General features: G+C 38.7%; 1 protein-coding gene and 1 long non-coding RNA gene across 8 annotated transcripts in view; one reads left to right on the forward strand and one right to left on the reverse strand.

The window, feature by feature from the left end:
- The window catches only part of PEAK1 (pseudopodium enriched atypical kinase 1), a 125,248-nt gene that overhangs the window by 39,245 nt on the left and 60,648 nt on the right, over positions 1-25,355 (forward strand). For 2 of the 7 annotated variants that reach the window (XM_069797880.1, XM_069797887.1), the window contains exons 2-3: positions 13,377-13,547; positions 22,714-22,805. The exons of 1 other annotated variant lie outside the window; for it this stretch is intronic. The gene's annotated coding sequence lies outside the window, so the exon portion shown is untranslated. Of the gene's footprint in view, positions 1-13,376; positions 13,548-20,528; positions 20,627-22,713; positions 22,806-23,008; positions 23,053-25,355 lie in introns of all 7 variants that reach the window. 4 more of the 7 variants (XM_069797885.1, XM_069797881.1, XM_069797883.1 and 1 more) reach the window with 4 other exon arrangements.
- On the reverse strand, positions 802-15,733 carry LOC138687997 (uncharacterized). Its single transcript, XR_011327028.1, has 2 exons — positions 15,624-15,733; positions 802-1,408 (listed from the first exon to the last, which is right to left on the reverse strand). It is a non-coding gene; the product is annotated as an uncharacterized lncRNA (long non-coding RNA).

Below are 25,355 nucleotides of genomic sequence, written 5' to 3' on the forward strand. Positions count from 1 at the left end.
CACCTGCAGGTAATTTTTATTAAATAATGGAAACCAGTATTTTTAGTGCAACTGACAGCATTTATGAGCCCATTTTTGATCTGAAGAAATATACCTTAAAATTTCTGTGGAATGTGTTCTGTGTGTCTTCTGTAGGAATTTTCTTTTTTTCTTCTTTTTTTTTTCTTTTTAATAATAGACTCTCTGGTATTTTTGAGATACTGGAGGTTAGAAATGGGCAGTTTCTCAAAAATCTTAATAGAATACATTTTGTAGCAGCAAATGAACAATATCAATCTCTAGAACTACCAAGCCTCTTGCACTCACACTTGATCTTGTGTAGAAGCTTAGAACAGAGGAAAAATCTGAATGTGTGTGTGCAGAGCCTGTGGGTATATTTGAAGCACTTTCTTAATAGAAGATGTTTACCCCAGGGGGGGCTGTACTTGTAGTGACCTTACCTGACCTCAGCTGGAATTCATTAAATACTCCTTCAGTAAAGAACAGTTTGCAACAAGCTGGTTCCTACTTTATCACTAGCGTACAATCAGGTAGTAGTATTAAGCTGAGAACAGCCTGTAACAGGTTGCTCCACAGTGTTTCAGTGTGGACAACAGTGACCTGAGGGCATCCCAAGTCTGAGGGGAGTCTTCTTCCAGAGACTGAACAGCATACTAGATCAAAATGCGTTCTCAAATGTTTTGTGACTAGTTTGTACTTTGGAAGTGAATAATAAAGATCCCAGTTGACTTTTAATACTGGAAAATAAATTAAGTTCCAGGTATTACACTTACAACTTTTAAAGTATAAGATGACTAGTAATCATTCTTCATCCTCCTTTACCACCACCCACTGTCCGTTCATTTGCAATCTCTTTCATTGCCATTATTTCTTTTCTTTCCTTGCTAAATACAAATACAACTAGAATACGAAGTCTCATTAGTGTACTGCCTCTAGCATGGTTGTCTTTTTATAGATGGGGTAGAAAGTTACAAAATGCAGTGAAGTGCTCATTTGAGGGGGAAACAGAGCGGACAGAAATTATTTCAGCTCTGTAAAGCATGAAGGCACAGAAAAATGATTTGATTTCTACTACAAATCTTAAAGGTTTTTTCCCTGTTTTAAATCTTCTTTTAATAATGCTTGAACAGTTCTGTTGCTTGCAAATATGTAGCATTACAGTGAACCTTCATTTATTTTTGATGTGTTTTTTCCCCAAAAAAATTTTCTCTACCTTTAAACATGCCTCTCACTCCTCTAGAATTCTTTCACCTTCTTCTCAAAAGCATCTGAATATGATATGCAGTCTAACTTGAAAAGAATGCAAAAGAGGAATGCAGGGCAGAGAGTTGGAGGTATGGAGCAGCATCCACTCAGAATGACTTCATACGTCAGGACACTTCAAACTGGAAGATAGGTTGAGGAAGGCCTGTAAAAGAAATCACAGATCATAATGGCATAGGAAAAAGTAAATAGAGGTGATATAAAGAAACGAGTTTCTTATCTGTTTTCTTTTTTTTTTTTTCCCCCAGCAAAAACCTGGCAGCTCAAAATAAATGACAAAGGTACTTCAGACAAAGCTGTTAAGCTGTGGAATGTCCTTCCACAGGATGTTGTGGATATAAAATTGTACATGGGTTCAAAAGGTAATTGGATACATTTATGAAGGAAAATTCCATGCAAGACTATCAAGTACAAAGACACCATTTCTTTCATAAGAAGTCTCTAAGCTGCAAATTGCTGGAGATGGGGAGAGAGTTTGGAGAAAGTGTTGCTGTTCATGACTTTATGCTCTGGGCCTCTGCCAGAAGCAGACTAATGGACGAGCTGGACTTTTGGTCTGATCTGCTAGGCTGCTGTCATCTTGTAAACCATTTTTGTTCTCTCTGGGGCTTTCCTTGGGGTATTTATAATCCTGCTGATCTTCTTTTCAACATCTTTGGTATTTGGCAACTTTGCTTAATCCGCAGTTTGTTACCTCTTATTTCAAATGTCATCAGCTGAATCGCATCATCCCTTCCTAGATGAAGTCTACTATGGTCAGTTCATAACGTACTGTAAGTTAATAATCTATCCTGCACAGATGGAGCACTCTTACTTTTCCATGACAGTCAACTCCTCTGTCCCTAAATTTATGTTTAGGAGTAAAATGTTTGAAAAAGTAACTTGTTACTTCAGCTTTTCCAATTTGGAGTTTAATTCTGAATGAACATATAATAAAATTATTTTCTAGAGGAGCATTTAACAGATTTGTCTGTAGCATTGGTAACTGTTTTATTGAAGTATAACATTCATTAATGTCATTTCACCCTGGACAGTTTCTTTAGACAATTTCTTTAGCTAAGCAAGCCATGTTACTTTGGCCCTGTGGTCTGCACCAGCCCGTCAAATTGCTCTTATTCAGCAGCAGTTCTGATTTTTGATCCAGGGTTCCCCCTTTATTGCTGTTAACCTATTTCCTCCTTTTTGTGTATTCCCAGTGAACTGTTTCTCAGGCATGGATTTTCAGCTGTGCATGTTATCAAGTCACTCCTTTCGCATTACTGTTTTGATAGTACTTTACTACCCTACTTTAACTTTGTCTCGTTTTTCTTTCACTGAAGGTTTCAAATAAACATTTTTCTCTGGCAAGAGAGTTTAGAATTCAAGCTTCTCGGGTTGTCCCTTTTCATATGAGTTCCCATATCAACGCAAGTGTATAACTTATGTTAAACTTAATACTATACTTAGCTATCATCTTTTTAATACTTCTTTTTTTAAATCTGAAAATGCTTTGCCCTATTCAGAAGCATGAAGTGATGCTGCAGCTAAGCTGTATTGTTAGTCTAACGACAAGCCAGAACTAGAGTAATACTTGCTGTGTATTGTCCGCTGCTGTTGCCTGTTTCAATATTGCACAGTACCAATTGTTTCCAGCTTGCAGCTATTTTATACGGCTCAATCTGTGTAGCTGCCAAAACCACTTAATGCCCAACCTGCCTTCTAGTAAGAGAGAGTTTAAAGAAATTATCTTCCTTTGCTTCAGTGTTTTGAAAGATGGAGATGCTTTAGATTATGATGCAAAATTTCCCTGGTGTGTTCAATTTGTATGTTGTGGTGAAGTGGCTGAACAATTGGTTTTAAACAGTGCAATGCTATGTTGTGCACACTGAAGAAGTAAGACGACAGGACAGTACAGGTCACAGGCAAGAGAATTTCAGATAACTTAGGGGCAAAAAACTTGAACCATTGAATACTTGCGGAATTTTGTGTCATCTAGATGCCTAGTATGTATCTTAATATTTCAGAAATATAAGTACTACTTGCAGTTCCCTATTACAGCTCTAGTTTATTTCCATCAGTATTTTTAAACTGCAGTCAGAACAAGAAAAAGTACCTTAAAATACTTGAGGGGAGAGAAATAGCACAGTGAGAAATCGCAAAGCCTCTTTCTAATGCCCTCAGACCTTTGCTGTGGGGTGTTAACTCTCATGCTGAGTGCTGTTTGCCTTAAGATGGTGTTTCAGCAAATACTAACTTTGCTAAATTTGTCAGTGTTCGATTAGATTTTATATTCAAAGCACTGTAAATTTTGACCTTTCTTCAAGCTCTGCTTATACTGTTGACTGACCCTACAGTTCTGGTCATTTTAACTGAGCTGATGTTCATTTTCGGACATTTTCTCACTTATTCAATGCCAGGAGTATTTGTTGCATTTGTCTTCTGGCTGTTCTGACCAATTCAGTTTGCTTCCTGCTGTAGTTTCTTGCTTTGGACTTACATATTATATTAGTGCCTTTCTCATTGCAAGGTCAAAGGGTACTTCACTGAGAAGCCAAAATGTGTGGATTGGCTCTTGTCACAAACTTAATTTAACCATCATTTACATTCTTGGAAGTAGTCCATTTTTGATCCATTTCATTTATCTTAATACCTGCTTTTAAGTAAAACTTTGACAAATGATAGCAATGCATGGAAGATATTTTAGCGTAGTCTTTTGAAAATAATTTTCCTAAATATTAGTGTGAATTCTTGTCCAGACCAGACTCAAAATAATAGACTTTTGAAATTTCAAAGCTGGTAAAACTATTACAAAGAAAAGGAATTTTGACTAATGGCCTGTGTATGTAGCTTAACATTTAAGTAAAGATTGCATTTCTGACTTTAGTGATTAGAAAAATTCAGCTAAAGCATTTCTCTATAGCTTCCTGCTGAATTAAGTTTTCTTTGTGTGGCTATAGCTGTGGGAAGAGCTCAGTGCAACACATCTCTGGAATTTTCCAGCTTTGTCCAGGATGCTGTTCGCACTCCACTTGCAGCCATGAGCCCTCTCTCCCAGGGCATGCTGGCTTTCTGGGCTCAAGTGATGTTTTGTGTTAAAGTTAAGTCAGTTTTCTGGGCTAAATACTTCTGTGGCAACCCACATTGAGAAGGGTTGTTTCAGTCTAAGTGAATCAGGAAACGGTGTGTTTGACAAGCCAGGGAAATGGCAGGATTGAAAAATCAAGATTCCATTCTGACAGCCATCAAGGTCATTCCTAAAAATACATAATTGAGAATTGCTCTTTTTTTTTTTTAAACTTCCTGGTTTAACAACAAATCATGTACATTTGCAATCCAATATCAATCTCAATTATTTTTCTTCTTTTTTTTTTTTTCGCTTTTCGGTTTCTCCCACCATATGACTTGATTGTCATCCACCAGAATTTTTACAGGAATTTTATAATTAACTAGTGAATGCTCTGATAAACTCTGTGCTAAGAGTCAGTCAAAATATGTACCGGCTTCCTGCCACATTACTTCATGTCCTAAATGCTGGTGGTGTCTTTGCTTGTCTGCAATTTGGTTCAAGGGACACAGAGGATCAACAGGGATGGATTTTCTATCTTAGCGAAAGGAAAGAACAAACTGCATAATGAATCAACAGTACATATGCATACAGCATAATTGACAGTCAATCCCTACAAGTTAAATGGGTTGCAGAGTGCTGTATTAACCTGCTGTCCTTTTGAAAGTGGTATGCCCAAGAAGGGGGTGTTACAATTCATATTGTGTTTATTTTGGTACTCAAATTGAGACTGTGCAAAAGTTCTTTCAAGTACGCTGATGTTAAGGACTGTTCTTTTGCTGTTGCATGTGGTATTAACCTATTTAGCAGGCCTAAAACAGTCTTCCTCTTTTCTCAGGAAATTCATTCATTTTATGTGAACAGATTTCATAAGGAGAATGCCATGCATGCATTCCATTTGCCAGTTTCTCTTCATATCATAATTCAGTGAGATTTTCTGATAACCTTTGTCGTACATCCATGAGTGTTTGTTCCTGTGGGGGGAGGGTATTTGAAGCTGACAGCCCAGTCTGAGGCAGTTCATTAATGGTAGGCTTGTTTGAGATGCAGCCCTGGACTTAACATCAGGAAATGCACTGCCATTTCACATCTCTGTTGAACTGAAACCAGGGAATCAACATTATGTATTCAAGAGCAAGAAAAATGCAATTTGCAGCAGGGTGTAATGCTATTTTTATGGTCCCGAGCATTCTTTTGTTTGCACTTTTGACTTAATATAGTCATGATACCTTGAAAGAGGGGTATACATAGAGGTGTGGGGGGGGGTTAAATTGCTTTTGTTGTTGTTGTTGTTTCTAGCTTATGTAAATGTATATATTCTGTAAAGATGAAAGGTGACCTGAAAAGAGGGTGTGTAAGAGATTTTTTTTTTTCATCCAAAAGATAGTTTTTCAGATACAAATGATGGGGGGGGGGGAAGGGGGAGAAGAGAAATTTGAAGTTTGTTCTCTCAAACTTTGGTTTTGTTCGAAGTTCTTACTTTCGTAAGAGGTCTTACTTTTACCAGAATTGCTAATAAGCCAGTGGAGTGAAGTATATGCTAACAAAAGTAATGTTAAGTATTTTAATAAAAATCTCTCCTCCTGGCTCATCACACATGTACACACTCAGTGGTTATTTCATTAATTCTTCTGAGAGACTCCAGGACACTTCTCAAGAGCAGATCTACTTTTTTTATATTATTATTTGAAAATATATATGGATTTCCTTTTAATGTAAATCTTTTCAGGTCTACTTTATTTTTAAATTTTTATTTGCATATAAAATTTATCAAGTTAGGTTATAACAATACTGTTTCTAGTGCTTCTAAAACCACCTTTAAAGTCTGCCTTGCATGATCTGTCAACTCAAAATATTACACTTGTGTCTCTTTTGCAGAGCCTGTGCAAATAAAATATCTTTGTCTACTTTTTATGGTGAAGTTCAAGGGAGAAGATAAGCCAATTTGTTCATGACAATTTTTAAATACTGCTTAATACATTTATTTAAAACCAAAAAAGTTCCGTTATGATTGAAAGGGTGGGAAAAAAATGGCAAATCACAGTGTATGAAGCTGTAGAATTCTTGTCAAAGTGTGAGCGCTTGAGAAACTTTAAATGATCTTGTTCATTTCAACAAGGAACTAAGAATTTGCTCAGGGAAGATGTGGGCTTTAAGTTGTATAAAACAGAATCAGAACGGTCATGAGAGATGACAACAAAGTGTGTGTCTCGGGTATGGTTTATAGAGTTAAATGCAATTCATATGCATATGTGGAGAAAGTTATTTCCAGTATTGAGGTAACTCTGGGGAAATTTTTAAAAGTCCAGTTAATTTCTCTGATTCTTCAAATTTACACACATACAAACATTATTTGATGGCAGTTTAATGTTGTCTATATTTGTTACCTTTTAAATAGCAACAACATGGGAAGAGCAAAGTATTTATTTGCAGGGCGAAAAGAAAGAATGTTCATAGTATTATAAACCAAAAAGTAGAAGGTAGTGTTCCTCAAATATTAAAAACGTGAATATTTTGTGTTCATACTTGAAGTGCATTTTCTGTATTAACAAAATGTTTTATGAGATGATTTGGAGAAACCTGGAAGAAAAGTCTTTCTGTTAATCCCCCAAAAGTTAAGGTTGTGCCATTCTTGTGCAAGTAGGCAAATGCTTCTGCAGAAACACTTTGGAGGAGAAAAATATCAGAACAAATTAAAGCCATGAGGATTTTTGCCATTTTTCATCAGTGATGATGTGGCATGCCTTATGCTACAGGCAGAAGTTACCCTGTCATGATCAAGTTCATGGTGGTAATATGTAGATCTCTACATACAAGTGACCAAATACAGTTCAGGAGGGTTGTATAAAAAGATTGAAGCTTAAGAAGCAGCAGCACACACAGGCTAATAAAGCTAAGGAGAGCATTGCAAAGCATGTTGCTATGGTATACCTTTATTTAACTGATGAATGGATCTTGCCTGGGATGACTGGTGTGTGTACAAACAATACTGCTATGTTAACCCACTTTAAAAGGTGTAGTAGAAAGAATTTCATGCTTGTAGACCCATGTATACAAACACACGCACAACTTTCAGGATTTATGGCAAGGTGCGTATGGGATATTGCATTGACAATTAGATTCTGAGGTACACTTAATAAAGTCTGAAGTCCACGACTGTCGTGTTCAAAAACTTGTAAAAATTGTACCCTGTATAAAGGAAATCACTCAAACTCTGCTACTATACTTGATCAATGTTCCTTCTTCTCTTAGCCCTCCCCTTCCTTATCTTTTGCCAACAAGCTGCTGTAAGAAAATACTTCTGCATTTCTTTTGCTTCTGTCAATCTATGATAATGATAATCTTGAAGCTGTTCTGCAGTGGCAACTTGCAGAACTTCAGTAAATTGTGTTTTTTGTCAGATAAATTGTATTGGTAAAAATTTTCTTGATCCCTAAAACCTTCATTTATCTTCCCATTAAAAATATATATATTCTCCAACTTCCATTCTTCCCCTTTAATTTGTAAAGCACAGCATATGATGTGGTTTCTTTGTGGATTTTAGAGATAATTTTTAGCCTGTCAAAGACCTTCTGTCTCAACAACTTTGAAACAAAGATTTTTAAATAGATGACAAAGTGCAGCTGCCAGATTAACAGACATAAGAAACTGGAAGGGGAGGATCTCACAGATGGTTCTAATAAAACTCGGCAAACAGCAAAGGAGTGTGGTGGTGGGTGGGGGAGTGGATTGAAATTCAAATGGTAATCCCAGTGCAAGTTTTGGGTTTAGTTTGTGAAAGAAAGTTGCATAAACAGCCATTTGAGGGTTTGGGGTTGGGTGGGGTTTTTATTGTTGCTTTCAATTTTTCCTGTTGCTATGGTACTGCTGATTTTTCCTTCTTCCTGTATCCCTATGGCCCTGTTGCTACCTGAGGCTTGTATCGCTGTGCCAAGAGTCCTCCTAGAAAGCCACATTCAGATATTCATAAGATTTTTGTGAATGTGAAATACCAGTAAAAGCCTATGTTTTCAGTAACTTAACAAAAAGAAAAATTTCTTATCTTACAGCAAAGAACAGTAAAAATGATGCAGTAGCCTTCTGTTGCTTTATTGACAGGTGCTGCTGTTGTTCATGTCTTCTATTCCACATAGCCTCCCTCACAGGACTGTATAGCTCTTTGTGAATTTAGTAAGTTCCTTTTGGCTAAGCTTGAAGCTCGCTTCCAAGCTTTAATAAAACATGTGTTTCTTATAGATTAAAGAAGTTTGTACTACATAATTCATTCATAAGTATGGATGACTAGTAGTACCTTCTGTCTTCTTTCTGCTAACTTTCTCCTCTTATTAAAGCATATTATATCTGTAATATTAGGCTAAAAATTAATGAATAAAAATTGCAGTAGGAAAGATGCCGCTAAGGGCCTGGGTAATGGTCCCTGATGGTCTCAGAATTCAATCACTAGTTCTTCTTGACGTGACTGTTTCGGGGTCTTTGGTGGGAGGATGAGGGTAGTTGTTTTTTGGTTTTGACCATTTCAATTCAGACATGCCACTTTAAATATCTTGAGCTTTGGCTTTTCATCATGGTAGCTCATGGCAAGGTATTTTATTTGATAAAAGAAAATATATTCCCAATGAATGTACCGAAGATGATATCACTTCCAGGTACTATTGGCAGGTTTGTGTTCTGGAAAGTCAGTTTTATTACAGTGAATTGTTTCCAACTTCTTAGGATGGCTGTAAGATATAGTATTTTCTGTTCTGTTCAGGGTCGGCTAGATGGGGTCACAGAACGGCAGGTAGGTGTATATTCAGAGTTTGGTTTTAACCTGTCCCTGGATGATCAGACTACAAGAAAGATAGCTAGTGGCTCTTCTGGGCAGGGACCCTTACTTTCACCTCATTTCCAGAACCAAAGCAATTAATGCCTTTATTTTTCTTCCTCCTTTTGCTAATCTTTCCTTTCTTCAATGAAAGGAATAGTGTTCTGAGAGCACATAGACTTTCAGCCTACATGGTAGCCCTTTGGGATATGTCTTCATCTTGTGGTATCAAAAGCCTTTCAAATCAGTAGTTCAGGAGTAGCAAATTCTTCAAATGTGTGAGTAACAGATACTTGTTTTTAAGAGTCCTTAAGCATGAGCAAGTCATTGAGGTACTACTTCCTTTCTCTCCATGAATCAGTTCTATTTTAAACTATATTCATGCTACGTTTAATATTTTAAAAATTAAAAAAAGTTTTTACTTTTAAACTCCCTTTTTCTGAGTCTTCTCCTGTATATCTATGAATTTGTATTAAAAATATAAATATATCTGGAAAGGAAGGCACATTGCCTGTACTGATTCATTCCCTTTCTCTATTTCCTTTAAGAGTGGATGTAGTCTGTTTACAGCATTTCTTCACTCAAGGAGACAATTTTGAAGTGAAGAAGTTACTAGTCTCCGAAAACAGAATGCATCTCTTTACTGCCTGATCAACCGTTAGCTAATGCCACTTTAAAATGCCATCACCCGAGCAGCCTATCTACGTGCACAGTAATAGCTAACTGCAGTATCCCCTTGCACTTCAGAGGGAGCTCTGGAAATTTGTGTCTTCAGATCAGTATTTTCTGTGCCAGGTGATTGTTGCAGCCTCTTTGGCAAAGCTGTTATGCAGCTGTTATGTGCGGGAGGCCTGTGAAATTTCATTGAAGGTAATCCCATGGTTTAATGAAATGATTTGGTTGTTGATATTGACCCTCTGATATTGTGTTATGCTTTGCTGATACAGTCAATTTGGAAATAATCGGTTTCCTCTCTCTTTACTGTATCACACAAAGAGGATAACCTAACATGCATATTTATAATTATGTATTTTTACAGGTTTTTGTGTCCAAGATATCAACATGCTGATACATTAAACAGCATAAATGTTGCCAGAATCCTACTAGCTTGGCAAATCTGATAGCCATCTGAAAGCCAAGAGCAGTTCTTATGATAAAAGTCAGGCAATGTACAGAATCACTAGTCATTCACAGCCCATGAAGAGTTCACTTGCAGTCAACATTAATAGGAAAAATATTTTCCAAATCATGGCTTTGTTTCCTTGTGGATTTGCTTCAGTTTTTGCCTCCTTACGCAGTCAGCAATCATAACTTGTATGGTGGTTTTTGAAATGTAGACTTCCTGTTACTAATCTTGTAATTAGGTGCCCATGGGCTGTCACTCAGATTGACAGGACAGATAGCTCCCAGCGTTGGCAGTTGCTAGAAAGTAGGGGATGTTTTGCAGAAATGGCTTGTGATTCATTTGTTTAGCATTCCTCGCTCTTTGTTTTGTGAGGACAGCTTGTATGGGACTGAGTCACATGGCAGCTCTTTTCATACTGAGTTTCTACTGCCTGCAGCCTCTGCAGAAAGCCAAGGGAAACAATGAAGAGAGGGATTTATCCATGTCTTCAGTTACTCCATCCGTGTTGATTGTCTAATAAGAGCAGCAGCTAAAAGAAAGGATTTCATGTCATCTTTATCAATTAACTTAAAATGTTGTAAATTATTCTATAGTACTGAGCACTGAAACATAAGTAAATATAGAGTGGTCAGCGTTTGTGCCACAGTTTGATTATTTTCAAGTGGTAAATCGCATTTTTTAAGTCAGCATGCTGTTTGTGAGTACATTAATAAGTTTATATATGATCTCCATACTACTCGTTGACTTAGGTATCTTTTAATATGCAATATGCTTATGTTGGAGATAAAATGTTTTCTGTGGCACCTATAAAATATAATGTAATGGCAGCTTTAAAAACCACCTAAATGTTCCTCATGAGCCATGGGAACACCTGATTTATATAAAGCTGTGGCAGTGAATCTGTGCCATCTGAAGCTGTGCCAGAGCTGTTGGAGTGCAATTCTGCAAGGAAGGGCAAAGGGCAAGCAAACCCCTTCACTACTATTGTGCAAAACCCGCAGAATTTTAGGACAGAAGTAAAAATGCCTGCATGCAACTTCCATTAGGAAATGGATGTAAATGTTGGTATTTTATTATAATATTCTAGCTTATCTACATTTGAAGGAGCACAGTTAGAAATGTAATCACGTTTGGTTTAGTTAAGGTTTTGTTAGTTTTGTTTTTAGTTTAGGTAAGTTTCTGGGATAACAGTCCTGGAAGCAGTGAGGATGTTATGTACATTATTTGCTAGCCCTTGATGAATTTTAGTATTGCCATGCATTAAGTATGATTTCTACCATCATTCTATCTATTTTGACACAGATATGGCTATGGCCATGTTTTCCTGTCTCAGTGTTTCCTATAGAGATGTGCCCAGAGGTGCCTACAATTTGAGAACACATACTGCAGGCTGGTGGAGCTGTGGCCACCTCAAGTACTAAAGGAGGAGAAATCTAGCAAGCTTCTTTAAATTGAGCATGCTGCCTAAATCCACAAAGTTCCAATTCCCTTGCTCTTCTAGCCAGAAAAAAAATATTCTAGAAGGGGTTAAAATTTTACACAATCACATTGCCTTATTGAGAGACTTTATATGTTCGTGCCATGAAGCGTTTGCTGATTTCTCTGTTCTTCAGGGCTGTTTTTTTCTTAATTCAAATAACTCTATACTATGCAAAAAGAATTGCTGCCGAGTGAGGTTCTCAGACCACTGAGGACTGTGGTATTCTGTCACCAGTCTTGCTGGAGGCTTGGCAGAGCTCTGTTCTCCTTTCTGTTCTTCCTCTACATTGTATTTCTGGCTAATCCCACCTGCCAAAGCAAATTGGTTGGTAACTCTCAGACAGGGTGGGAGGAGAACATTAAATCTTCTCCATCCAGAGTAAGCTCTTGACTTACCTCCAATATCTCCATTTAGATGATGAGCCACAAGTTGAAATTTCAAGACTAAATTAGTGGCTATTCCTTTATCTGTCTTCAGTAGGAGGGTATTCGCCCTTCTCATTAATTACATTTTGCACATAATTTGTGTTTTCTGTTATGATGACTTTCCTCATCTCACCTGTTGCTGCTCATCTGCAAAGCTATTTCAGTATCTTCCTTTCAAATGTCCTAAAAAATGTTTTTGTTGTGATAACCGTTGTTAAGGCATTTTGCTTATGCTGCTCAGCAGTTGATGGTTTTGCTTGTCATGCTCATCAGTGCTGTCTTGCTATTGTACAGTCTGTGTATGCTCACCAGACTGTAATTCTTTTCACAGAAATTATAAAGCCCTCTGCTCCATGTTAGTTGTGGCTTTCATAATATAGATAATTTCTGTGAGCATTTCTGTTTACTTTCCACCAACTTTGTCATCCACAAATATGTTCATACTTGAAGTCATGGAAGCAGAATACCAGGGGGGAGTGGGGGGAGGGATTAAAAAAGCCAACCCACAAACAAAACCAAAAAACTAGACCGTATTGTCTACTTGAATAACTCAAAAGACCTCTGGGAGTGTTAAAGGCACAGCCTTGACACTGTCAGAAAACCAACAAATACTTCTCTGCTGTTTTATCAGGAGATGAGCATGCCTATAAATGTCTCTGTTCAGTTATGCTGGATTAAGGTGCAGGTTATTTATTTGAATAATTTACTGGAATTAAGGTCTAACCACCATGAACTGCTTATAGTGACATAAACCTGTGTGCTTACGTTCTGTTAAAACATATATGTAGCTAGTTTTCTTCATTTTTTTTCCTAGCTCACTCCTTATACTTTGTTTGGAAATTGTAATTAAAAATAAGGAAATTGCTACGATAGCCTGTTCCTTTTACCAGGAAAAGTCCTTAATTATACCAGCTAGCTTCTACAGGCTGTTCTTCAGTGTGCACTCCAACCCATGCTTTTATTGCAATGCTAGTAGTGTGGCTATATAACAGATAAAATTAAAAGATGACTGCAACAGTATGCTCCTGGGGTTCAGAAAAGAAATTTGAACACTAAGGAAGAGGATAAAAATCTGGTGTGCCAGCTATGCAGCCAGAATTCTGAAAAGAATTCAAGTGTCTTCCTATGCGGTTCTTGTAGCATTTAAGAGATCACGACATTGCTAAAGAAGGCATATTAACAATAAATCACATTTGAAATTTGTTTGAAATAACATCATTGTCTGTCTTTCACAGAAAATGTTGCTGTCCTGACCAGTAGTCATGAAGAGAAGGGGGTGAAGCAAATTTGTCTGGAGCAGTAGGAAGTTTTGAAATTTTCAGTGGGATTTATTGCCAGTAGCTGCAGAAGGTTTTGCAAAGCCAACCATTGATATTAGAATGGATAGAATGCCTCAAACTTAAGTGGTAACTAATTTTTTTGACATCTTTTTTATTTCCCTAATACAGTATCATAAGATAGTTTGTATGGATAGTAGAGGATATTGTTTTACTACTACCAGAGTTTAGAGTAATCTTACAACAGCCAAACATTGGACAAATCTGTAATTTTGTGAGTCCCGTTTATTAGCAAGAAGTTGGAATTTTAGTATCTAATGGCTTACTTTGTAGTTGAAGTCTTCCTGAGGGTTCATCCCATCTCTTCATTATTGAAAAACAAAATAAGATTTTGCTATTACTCTGTTAGTAACGGTTTTCCTACCAAACGCCTAGCAAAACTGCAGTTCGGAACGAATTGTAGAAGCATGTATGTACATGTTTTTAGTTATGTAGTAAGTAATTTGTGTGACTTATGAAACATACAAAAAGACACACTTATATAGTACACTATGAAGGTTGCTCAGTTCTGCTAATAATCAACATTTCCTCGAAAAATCTATTTTCTTTTTCCATTTTCTTTGCTATTCTTATTTGCTCATCCTGTTCTCTGCCCTTCATCCATTCATAATTGGGTATGAGACATCTAAAGTACTTTTATCTTATACTTGAGACCTGTACTATGTCTTTACCAGGTCAATGTACTAGTCAGGAATACAAAAATGTGCTACTTTAAAAAGTGGGAGTGGGAAGACCCTAGCTTCTCCTTTTGTCCTAGCTATCCAGTTGTAGGCTTTGTCCCTTTGTAAAGTGGGTGCAGTGTAACCAGTCACTAAAAACAGGTGGTTTACGGGAAGGGAGGAATTAACACACCTTTAGTAGACCAAGATGATGTTTCATTGTCTTGAGAGAAGAGAGTAAAAGAAGGTCTTCATGCTCTTCTCAAAGCCTGGCTGAACCTGTGTACAATGGAATTTTCCCTAGTTTGGTTACACTGATGGAAAACAGTAATGTAACTGCATATATCAAAAATGACTTATCGCCACATTTCCTCCATTTGACATGAACAAAAAAAAAGCAAATCTGTATGTGTTGTGGTTTTGTTTGCTAAAATTTCAAAAATGTTAATTCAGATTTTCAGACGTTTATAATGGTTTCTTCTTATGCTACCCTCTGTTCTTCAGAGGGAGAGGGAACAGGTCTGATGGTATTTTTACATGGCTTTTGGTAGAAAAATTAGTACTGCATTTCTGAACCTTACAAGTATAGCTGTTCTCTTTTGCCAGTCCAGGTAAAGTATTTCATCCACCTGTGTATCATAGGCAGTGTCAAAACTTCAATGGGAGAACTGTTAGTGCCTTAGAATAATTCTGTCCCAATTTCTGCGAGAGTTAAACGCAGGATTTTAGAAACTATTCAGCATTAATATAACAGTTCCTATCTGAAATCCACATTAAGGCTCCTTATATCTCTTGTGAGAGAACAGTCACGCCAGCACTTAGGAGCCTCTCAACGGAAAACTTATGGCATGGCCAGTGCATCAGTTGGTCAATAGGCTGATGGGGTTTTTCCCTGATTTCCCATCTTTACAAGTTCTCTGGTTTGTTGCAAGAGTTGCTTGCATACTTTATTTCTCCTACTGTATTGGCAAGAAGGGAGGGCTTGCAGATTCCATTCATCTGCAGTGGTGGCAAACAAAGCTCAAAAAGTACTTATAAGAAAAATGGTTTTCTTCTTTCAAAAGGTTTTTGAACTTACTGTGCTCTTTTTAATGTTTTTTCTCTGTTCTTCTTCTTACCTTTGTGGTCCTTCCTCTTTGAATGTGTGCATATATACTTGGAGATCTCTAATTCATTGATATGTCTAATGAGAACAAGAGGAAAAGACAGTTCCAATTCTCATGTCTGTCTTTTGCAAAAGCTGTGGAGCTGGGGCACCTTAGTGTGCTTTCACATTTCTGAGACACTTTAGAGCCCAGAAATATTAGCAGCACAAGTTAAAAAGCAATACTAATCACAAACTCTTACTCATTCTTACTAAGGAAACTGTACCACCTTGGAATGTCTTTATTCAGCAGGTTAGGAGAAGATACAAATAGTTTACAGTCATCATTGTTTTAGAGAAAAAAATTGTTAGAAAACTGGAAGGTGATGTTTTGGTTTTTACCTTGTACATTGCTGCCTGGCAGAGCAACTTTTTCTTTATGTATCCAGCCTTTGTCAAAACAGTGCTAACTGTAGATCTACCAGGGATAATGGCTTCAGCTGAGGAAATAGGTTCCCATAATTGTTGCTGTATTCAAATTACTATTATTTAGCTGATAAAAGTGACAATCAGTGGCCCTGGAACAGGAATACCAATGCTATGTGATAGATTTCTCTGGCACAGGAAGATCTTAATAGGCTGAACATCAGGAGGTTTGTGTAGTTTGGGGAAGTGCTGGGTGAGCTGAGCGGGAGGAGGCCCAGGAAGAGCCAGGGGTTGCTGTTTTGGGCAGATCTCCTTTTTGCTGGCGGTGCTCTGGAGCAGCCTAAGTGGGAACTGATTGAGGTTGCCACGTGAACAGATTCTTTCTGAGAACAGCTGGAGGATGTTGCATGGGAGGTGCTCTTGGCTCAGGGTTTTTAAATGCGAGGGTTTTCTGTCATCTTGAGAACACATTTTTTCCACTTGACTCACTTGAGTGAAATCTAAATGAGTGATAAAATTTCTAAAAGTAATGTTGAATTGGTTAGAGTAATAAAAAAATTCATTTATCATCAGGAAGGAAGAGCAAAATAAGGGGAAAGATTCAGGGAAGTCACCACCTTCTCAACAATGGAAGGTTGTAGGCAGCTGAACACCTCTGTTCAACAGCCTGCCTAGTTCTCCAGTCACACAGTAATATATCATCGGAGAGAATTTTTCTGAAACTATTATCAACCTCCTCTCCCACATGCAGTACCCACACACATTTCTGTAGGGACACTTTCCATTGAAAAGGACGTTACACTATTGAATGTGTTTGCATAGGTTAACTCATCATAGGGAATGCAAGCCTATGTCTGCATGAAAGGAAACTGCCCACTAATTCCTGCAGAACCCTTTTTTTTTTTTTTCAGGAACAACACCAGCCTTTGTTTCTTCTCTTTGGCTTGGCACGTAGAGTGAGGAAGGAACATAGAATACTGGCACTGAAGCCAAGTCTGGTGTGATTGGTGTATACTGTAGATAAAGCTAGGTACCTGCAGAAGACAGGGAGTGGCTATTGGCTTAAATGTGTTTTTAAGATAACCATAACAATATTCCTTTAGTGATTTTACATCTCTATATTGCATTTCCTTTGTGCATTCCTGAACAGTTTGCCAAACTCCAACTGCTGTATCAATTACTTTGTAGTTACAGTTTGAAAAGCATTGGGAGCATAGGCGCTGTGTTCTGTGTGCTTCTTGTCCAGAAGGCCGGCTGCCTTCCCCATCAGTGCTGTAGGAATCACAGAATTGTATCACTAAACCAGGGAAGAGATAGGGTGACATTTTAACTTCAATACAGATGAACAAAAGAAAGACTCAAAACCCAAGATTTTTAGCTCTATCTCAAAAGTAGCTAAAGATACTAAATTCAGGATGTTTGGGTTGAGGGGGTTAAGAAAAGACTTTATTCTTCCCTGGAGACCTGACTTGCTAGTTTTTCTGGTCCAATCAGGCTTTTTCACTTAAGGTTTAAATGTCTGAAGGTGATGATTCAAAATGGAAACATTGACAGAGTAAGCAACAGTAACATCAAAATATTTATTAAATGTCCCTACATGCAATTCTTTCCGAAGGGCAATTCTGATTTTTCACTAGCTTGCATTAGTCTCCATTTTCAGTTATGCTTATCTATGAAATCTGTCCCATCACAGGTATGTTAAAAATATTGTCCTTGTTGGTTCATCTGATAAAAGGAGGCTGATGCTTGTGTTTGTTAAATTCATGCTGGTATGATGGCTGTCCCTGGAAACTTCAAAGAAGCAGGACAGGCAAAATGGAAAAATCATCTCATAAATTTGTAAAGCTCCAAACCAGTACTGCTCTTCAAAATGAACAGGCTCCTGTATTTTACATCAAAACAACTCTGCTGCTGGGTACTGGATCTTCTAGCTGTTTTGTGATGGGATGGTAGGTTGCTTATTGTGGGAGCAGTGAATCTTCATTGATGGAGATAAGAGGCCTTGCTTATGGTGAGGTGTGTAATTTTCAGTTGTTCCATGTTCGTAACAAATTCACCCCGCCTTAATTTCCATCATGTGAAACTAGTGTATGGTACTTGGTCATTTCATTTATCAGCTGTTCAGTTGGTGATAATTAGTTTGTATTTTTCATGCTAGGTCCTTTCATTCTTCTCTAGCCTATTATTATGTGATGTGGTCTTGGCAAGAAACACATTCCCATTCTTTACAAAAAAAAAAAAAAAACCACAACAGTACTGAACACATCTCAGATCCTGCTAATTAAGAAAATGATCGACTTCTAGGGTTGACAAAGATAATCAACACAGTTGAACCTGCTGCAAGCAAGAATCATTTTGTATGAATAAGTTTCTTACTGAGTTGGAAAAGATTACGTATGTAGTTGCCATAAAAAGATTTTTTTTCTGTAAGTGCTGTCCAGATACTCAGGAGTTATAGCCTACAGTATTGGTGCTATTTTTTTGCTGCAACCTGTAAATCAAAGTTGTTACATGTTACGGGTTTGTGTGGCATGGGGTTTTTTTGGTAGCGGGGGAGGGTCCACAGGGGTGTCTCCAGTGAGAAGCTGCTAGAAGCTTCCCCAGCTCCAAGCCGGACCCGCCGCTGGCCCAGGCCGAGCCCCTCAGTGACGGCGGTAGTGCCTCTGGGAGAACATATTTAAGAAGGGGAACCGGTAGTGAGTAGTGGGATTGGGATGTGAGAGGAACCCCTGTGCAGATACCGAGGTCAGTGAGGAAGGAGGGGGAGGAGGGACGCCTGAAGAGGTTCCTGCAGCCCCTGGAGCCTGTGGTGAGACGGCAGGCTGTCCCCCTGCAGCCCATGGAGGTGAGCGGGGGAGCAGATGCCCCTGAAGATGGCCGTGACTCCATGGGAAAGCCTGTGCTGGAGCAGTTTGTCGCTGAAGATCGGCCTGTGGAAAGGATCAACACCGGGGATGTTTGTGAGGAACCGCAGCCTGCGGAAAGGACTCATGTTGGAGAAGTTCGTGGAGGACTGTCTCCCGTGGGAGGGACCCCATGCTGGAGCAGGGGACGAGTGAGGAGTCCTGCCCCTGAGGAGGAAGGAGCGGCAGAGACAACATGTGAGGAACCGACCCCGGCCCCCCTCCCCTGTTCCCCTGCGCCACTGCAGGGAGGAGGTTGAGAGAACCGGGAGTGGAGTTGATGCAGGCAGGAGGGAGGGCTGGGGGGAAAGTGTTCTCAGGTTTGGTTTTACTTCCTAATATCCTTGTTTTGTTTTGATTTGTAGTAAATTAAATTGATTTCGTTTCTTCCCCAAGTTGAACCCGTCTTTTGCCGCTGACCATAAGTGGGGAGCAATCCCTCCCAGTCCTTATCTTGACCCACGAGCTTTTCTTTATATTTTCTCCTCATCCCACCATGGCTGGGGGGAGTGAGCGAGTGGCTGCGTGGTACTTCGTTACCAGCTGGGCTGAAACCATGACATTACATTAGCTCCATACTCTCCCTATTAGGAAATGGCATATAGGCAATTATGTAAATATCATCCTTCTGGCCTGTCTGTTAATATTAAGAGCAGAGTGAGGGAATGAGAGAACAGAAAGCAGCGACATCTAAAAATATACCTGAGCGACAGAAGTAAGATAGCAGCACTGCATGCTATGTTAAGGGACGGTGTCTTCACTTCTTGCAGCACAGCCATTTCCTTAATGCAGTCACCTAGGCATGCATTTGAAATGCTGGAAGCTGCTTGTGTTTCATGCAGCGCAGGTAGTCCCACTGTCCTCAGGTTCTGGGCAGAGTCAGGTTCCCCCTGTACACTACAGCGTCCACCTCATACAGTCATAAGCAACATCTCTTATCTCACCTTTTAACACAAAATAATAGGAATATTGGAGGCTTCTCAGGTTCAAAGGATTTCTCAGCAATTAATCCAGAATGCAACTTTTCCTTTCGAACATGAATTTCCTTAACTCTCTTCGGTATAACTCTGAAAATGCTTTCAGAAACAATTGCTGATTATGCATAGTCTTTCTTCCTTTGTTCTTACAAAGCAGGAATTTTTTCAGCCCAATCATCACTATCTTGAATATGAACATTAGCACATATATTAAGGAAAAATGCTTCATAAGTGAATAGGTAGGGATTTTAATAGACTTCAAAATAATTCCAAAAATACCTGGCTTGCTTTCTTTTTCAGCCATGTCTTGTATTTCATTCTTTATACGAGTTAACCTATTTTTTTGCTAAGCTTTTATTTTTATTCCATTACTTTCCATTTCTGGTAATAAAAATTCTGTGTATTCTTCAGAGTAAAACTGCAGGTTACACTTTAACTTGCACTGTTGTGGTGATACTTTGTGATTTGTGTTACAGTGGCATTCCAAAGACATTTGACAAAATTCAGACTTTTCCTGCTGAAGGAGTATGTTGGACAGTGTGCAAACGTAATTGGGATTGTTTATTTTTCAATACCAGATAAGAAGGTGTGAGGACAAATAAAATACAAAATGAAGGATCTCTATTCCAGATTCTTTAGATTCTTGCCTCCCCACCCAGATTTTTTAAGAACACTCTAAGTATGCAACTGAGATGCATGATGTTTTTTTTCTTTATAGCCCCACCCAAGATCTAACAATTATTGATTAGTTATGTTTCTCGTTGCACTGTATCTCTACCAACAACTTCTGTGGTGTATCGCTGTTTTTACAAACATCTTTAGCAGGTTAAAATATTTCAAATTTTTCACAATAGATTTCTTGAATTAGTAATTAGAAATAAAAGTTGCAGGAGCTACCACTTGATAAAAAGCAGTGACAGAATGTTTTCTTCTCATCAGTGCAGCACTAACTAGCTGTGTAATCAGAGGGATTGAATCTGTCTAAAAATTCATATTTTCAGGGAAAGGACTGCTGAAAATAGAATTAGGGAAGACAACTTTCTCTTGTTCGTACTGACTTCCTCTTTCAAATCTGTTTTTTGCTGCAAATACAATTCAGGTACGTAACAATTTAAAAAAAATATTTCATTACAAGCAGAAGGAGGGATGTGTTAGCAGTTTTGCCTTCCAAACATTTCAGACTTCTTGAACGCTATCTCTGCCATCCTCTTTTGTAATAGTTTCAGAGTATATGCATTGGCAGTCAAATCAGTATATTTGACTTGGCATAGTACTGTTTGGTTTCAACATCCATATAAAGCTTACTTAGGAAGAAACACAAACCCACAAATTTTAAGATGGCATACTGTGAGAAATAAATGTGTATTACTACAGTAATGCCTATCGGAACATTTTGGGGGTTATTTTATTACATCAGTGTTGTGGCTTCAGTGTATTTAAGTTTAGGGCTTAAACTAAGTGAATTTAACAGGTATTAAATTAACAAAAAATTATGAGTTTGCCTTTTTAAGGGAAAAGACGTTTCTTCTGCAGCTAAGAAAGATAGCGCCAAGATCACTGAGGGAAAAAATAATCCTTGCCTAACTGTATGACTGTGTGTTACTGATTCTCAAGACTTTAGCTGATAATATCCATTAAGCTTGATTTCAGTGATGAATACAAAAATTAACCTTGAATATCTGAGTGGTAGTGACATACTTGAGTCTTGCATCAGTCAGTATTTGGTTAATTATCTAAGTATCACTGCAAAGAGAGCAGACTCCAGCTGGCTGTAATTAGGGCTGAATTGTTCCATGCCTTCAAGACAATTTTTACATTCATGGGATCTGCAGCTTTCTGTTGTCCTCATTTCTTGTAACATAAAAGTATTTGTATCTCAAAGAATTAAAGGGGGGCACATACTAAGAGAGACTGCACAGATCTTATCAACATCCTTAGAGGTCTGACTGAGAAATATGCATTGCAAATCTAAAAAAAAAAAAAAAAAAAAAGAAAGAAGGAAAAAAACCCACCATGAGTCATAGCCAAAAAGTGTTATTTCAGTTGATTAGAAGAAAAGGTGGATCTTTAGAAAGGACAGTGGGTTCTATAAAATCTGAAATCTGTGCTCTGTAAATCTTGGTCTTAATGAGAGACCACCAGTCTGTGTAGGAAGAAACTTGGATAGCAAATCAGGAGTGCATGTGACATAAAACAGTCAATGAAGATTCAGTAATTCAGTAGCCATGGGATACAGCACTGAAAGCGCGATATATCACATCCAATTTGTTGAAGTAAGGCTCCCTTTTTTTGTCCTTATGCTGCTGAATTACTAGCACTGCAGTACTGGCATTCACTTTTATGGATGTCCTAGCTTCAGGAAACACTCCTCATCTTGCTTTCTCTCCTCAGCACTTGGGTCATCGTGACCTGTGCTCTGTGCAGCCTCTGTTGTTATCAGTCTTTATTTCCACTCATAAACAAGACTAGCAAGTTTTCAAATTATTACTCTTTTTGGGGAAGAAATAACCTTTTGTTTAGTTCGCATGTAAAGTTACACATTGGTATTTCAGTGGTATCCAATGTGGAAGGTATATGCCAGGAACTGTGCAAAAAAAAAAAAAAAAAGGCGGGGGGGAAGCAGGCAATGAAATTATATTTTAAAAGCGTCTGTAAATAGGCAATACCAGTCCATAGCCCCACGTGAAGTACACTAGTCTGTATCTTGAGAACCGGTAAAACAAGGTCACATCTTTTGTAATTTACCTGAGTCACTTAGAGTTCCCAAGGAAAACATTTGGCCCTAGGGAATCTGTTGGACAGAAGAATGGTGCTAATATGGCCCTTGCAACAGAGGTGACTGCTCGGTAATTTTAAATGACTGAAGTATTCATTTGAAAGGTATACTTGAACAGAATGGAAAGGTTTTATGCAACACCATAAGTCAGTCAATGTAAGCCCAAGAGCTTTAGAACAGTACCTGTCTGTAGGCCATGATGGCTACATAAAACTTGCTGTTCATCTGCTGAAATCTCTCTGCTTCTTGGGGTGCAGAGGGTAATAGAGCTACAACAGCTACCTCAGTGCTGCTCCTAGCCATGCAGCATTGTCCCCTCTGTGCTGAATGTTTGTTGCTTATTGCTTATCTTCATGAGCCCATTCAACTTGCTGACCTGACAGAAAACGACTCTTCTTCCCCATCCACAGGTTGATTTGCTGCAGTTTGAAAGCTGAGTCTGTTCAGAGGTGTTAGGAGAACAGCAGAGCCAGTACAAGAGAAGTGGTGAGGGTACGTGAAGGTGAGCATCTTCAAGTAATTTTAGTTTACAGATGTCCTGTAAGGGCCTAAAGGAAGTTAACAAAAACAATAGTTGATAGAGGAAGATGTACAAGTGAAATGCTGCCGCCTTCATTAAAGGCAAATTAAGCATTTTCTTAAGGAGTAACAGTTGCATGTGTCTTTTACTGATTACCTTCATATGGGTCTGTATTTTCTTTTCAGATTTAGATCTGTTCAAAGAGGCATGTCCAGCAGTGGCTGTGCGGGTATCTCTGAGCTACATTTAGAAAGTGTTTTTTGCAATGTGGTCATGTAGCTGTTATTACTCAACTTTCTGCATATGAGCAATTATTCTTCAGTGCTGTGGCACTGTTCACTAGACAAACATAGGTAATTAGTGCATCAGAGCACTTTTAGTGTTGCAAATCTGAAGTATAGAATATACGCACAAGAAAATAAATTTTGTGTGCCAAAATAAACATTTTCAATTTTCTTTTGTGTACTTGATTATGTTATTAATAGAGAATTAATATGCATTTTGCTATTTAGACAAGAATGCTTTATTTACCAAACTGCTGCTGTGAAAGTTTATATTCTCTAAGCATAGAATTTAGAATCACAGATTCTGTTTATTGACTGAAACTAAGTCTCTTAATCCTCAGTATCTAGATAATTTCCTTGAAACTTTACTATGATGACTATGGAAAAACAGCTGAACAGATAAGTAACTGATATCCAAATCTATATGTACATAACTTTTTCGGCTCTAGCCATACACTACTGAATCACTTATACATGGTCTGATGTTAGTTAAGTCTGTTTAGTAACTAGCTGTGAGCAAAGGGAATTGATGAACTGTCCTCCCGCATTATAGAATCATAGAATCATTTAGGTTGGAAAAGACCTTTAAGATTGAGTCCAACCATCAACCTAGCACTGCTGAGTCCACCACTAAACCATGTCCCAAAGCACCACATCTACATGTCTTTTCAGTACCTCCAGGGACGGTGACTCCACCACTTCCCCAGGCAGCCTGTTCCAATGCTCGACAATCCTTTTGGTGAAAAAATTTTTCCTAATATCCAATCTAAACCTCCCCTGCCGCAACTTGAGGCCATTTCCTCTTGTCTTCTTGCTTGTTACTTGGGAAAAGAGACCAACCCCCACCTCACTACAGTCTCCCTTCAGGTAGTTGTAGAGAGCGATAAGGTCTCCCCTCAGCCTTCTTTTCTCCAGACTAAACAACCCCAGTTCCCTCAGCCGCTCCTCCTAAGACTTGTGCTCCAGGCCCCTCACCAACTTGGTTGCCCTTCTCTGGACATGCTCCAGCAACTCAATGTCTTTCTTGTAGTGAGGGGCCCAAAACTGAACACAGTACTCAAGGTGCAGCCTCACCAGTGCCACATACAGGGGGACAATCACCTCCCTGCTCCTGCTGGCCACTCTATTTCTGATACAGGCCGGGATGCCGTTGGCCGCCTTGGCCACCTGGGCACACTGCTGGCTCATATTCAGCCAACTGTTGACCAATGCCCCCAGGTCTTTTTCTGCCAGGCAGCTTTCCAGCCACTCTTCCCCAAGCCTGTAGTGCTGCATGGGGTTGTTGTGACCCAAGTGCGGGACCTGGCACTTGGCCTTGTTGAACCTCATACAATTGGCCTTGGCCCATCAATCCAGCCTGTCCAGATCCCTCTGTAGAGCCTTCCTACCCTCAAGCAGATCAACCCTCCCTCCCAACTTGGTGTCATCTGCAAACTTACTGAGGGTGCACTTGATACCTTTGTCCAGATCATTCCTGCAGGCCAACTGTTCTCCCTCCCTTTAGCCTGGGCTAGCATTTAGCCAAAGGAAAGGGAGGTGCCGGGGGGTAATTATATTCCTTCCCTCCCCACATAAGTTCCCTTTCTTCAGTTTTGGTTTCCAGCAGGGGAATTTGCTGCAGGGTTCCACAAACACCAATACTGGAGGCACAGCTGCATGGTGGCTTATAACATCAAACATATAAACTCTGGGACTATGACAGATTTCACTGTGTTTATAGACCACATAGCCACAGTCTCCATTTAGCATGTTTATATTTCAGTGGTTTTCAACAATCTAAAGATGATATGTTCTCCAAGCACATTAAAAGAATTCAATTATCCTGACAAAATGTTAAAGGTACAACTTGCAACAAAATCCAGAAACTCTTCAAAACTTCCTCAACTCTTTGTGGTTCACAGGGTTATTAATCCTACAGTGACCCTGCGTTCCCAGCGGCCTCACCTCATGCAGAAGTTTAAGCATGTATCTCGCAGTTCATGTTGCAAAGATCTATGTAACTTCCAGCATGAGGGATAATGTTTCATAATTGTTCAGAGTTGAACACTGACTGCAATAACTGCTGACCTCTTTCTACAGCGGTGTGCCACAGAAGAAATGGCTTTTGTGTTGAAACGTGATTGGAGGACACTGTAATGTTCAATGCGTCGTTTTAACAGTGCTCTCAAAAAGCCTAGTATCTTGGTATGTTATTATCTCAGACTCTGCAGTTGTTTCTTATTTAAATGTCCTATCTCACTTGAGATTT

This window comes from Haliaeetus albicilla, chromosome 12 (assembly GCF_947461875.1).
Source record: "Haliaeetus albicilla chromosome 12, bHalAlb1.1, whole genome shotgun sequence".
NCBI classification, from domain to species: domain Eukaryota; kingdom Metazoa; phylum Chordata; class Aves; order Accipitriformes; family Accipitridae; genus Haliaeetus; species Haliaeetus albicilla.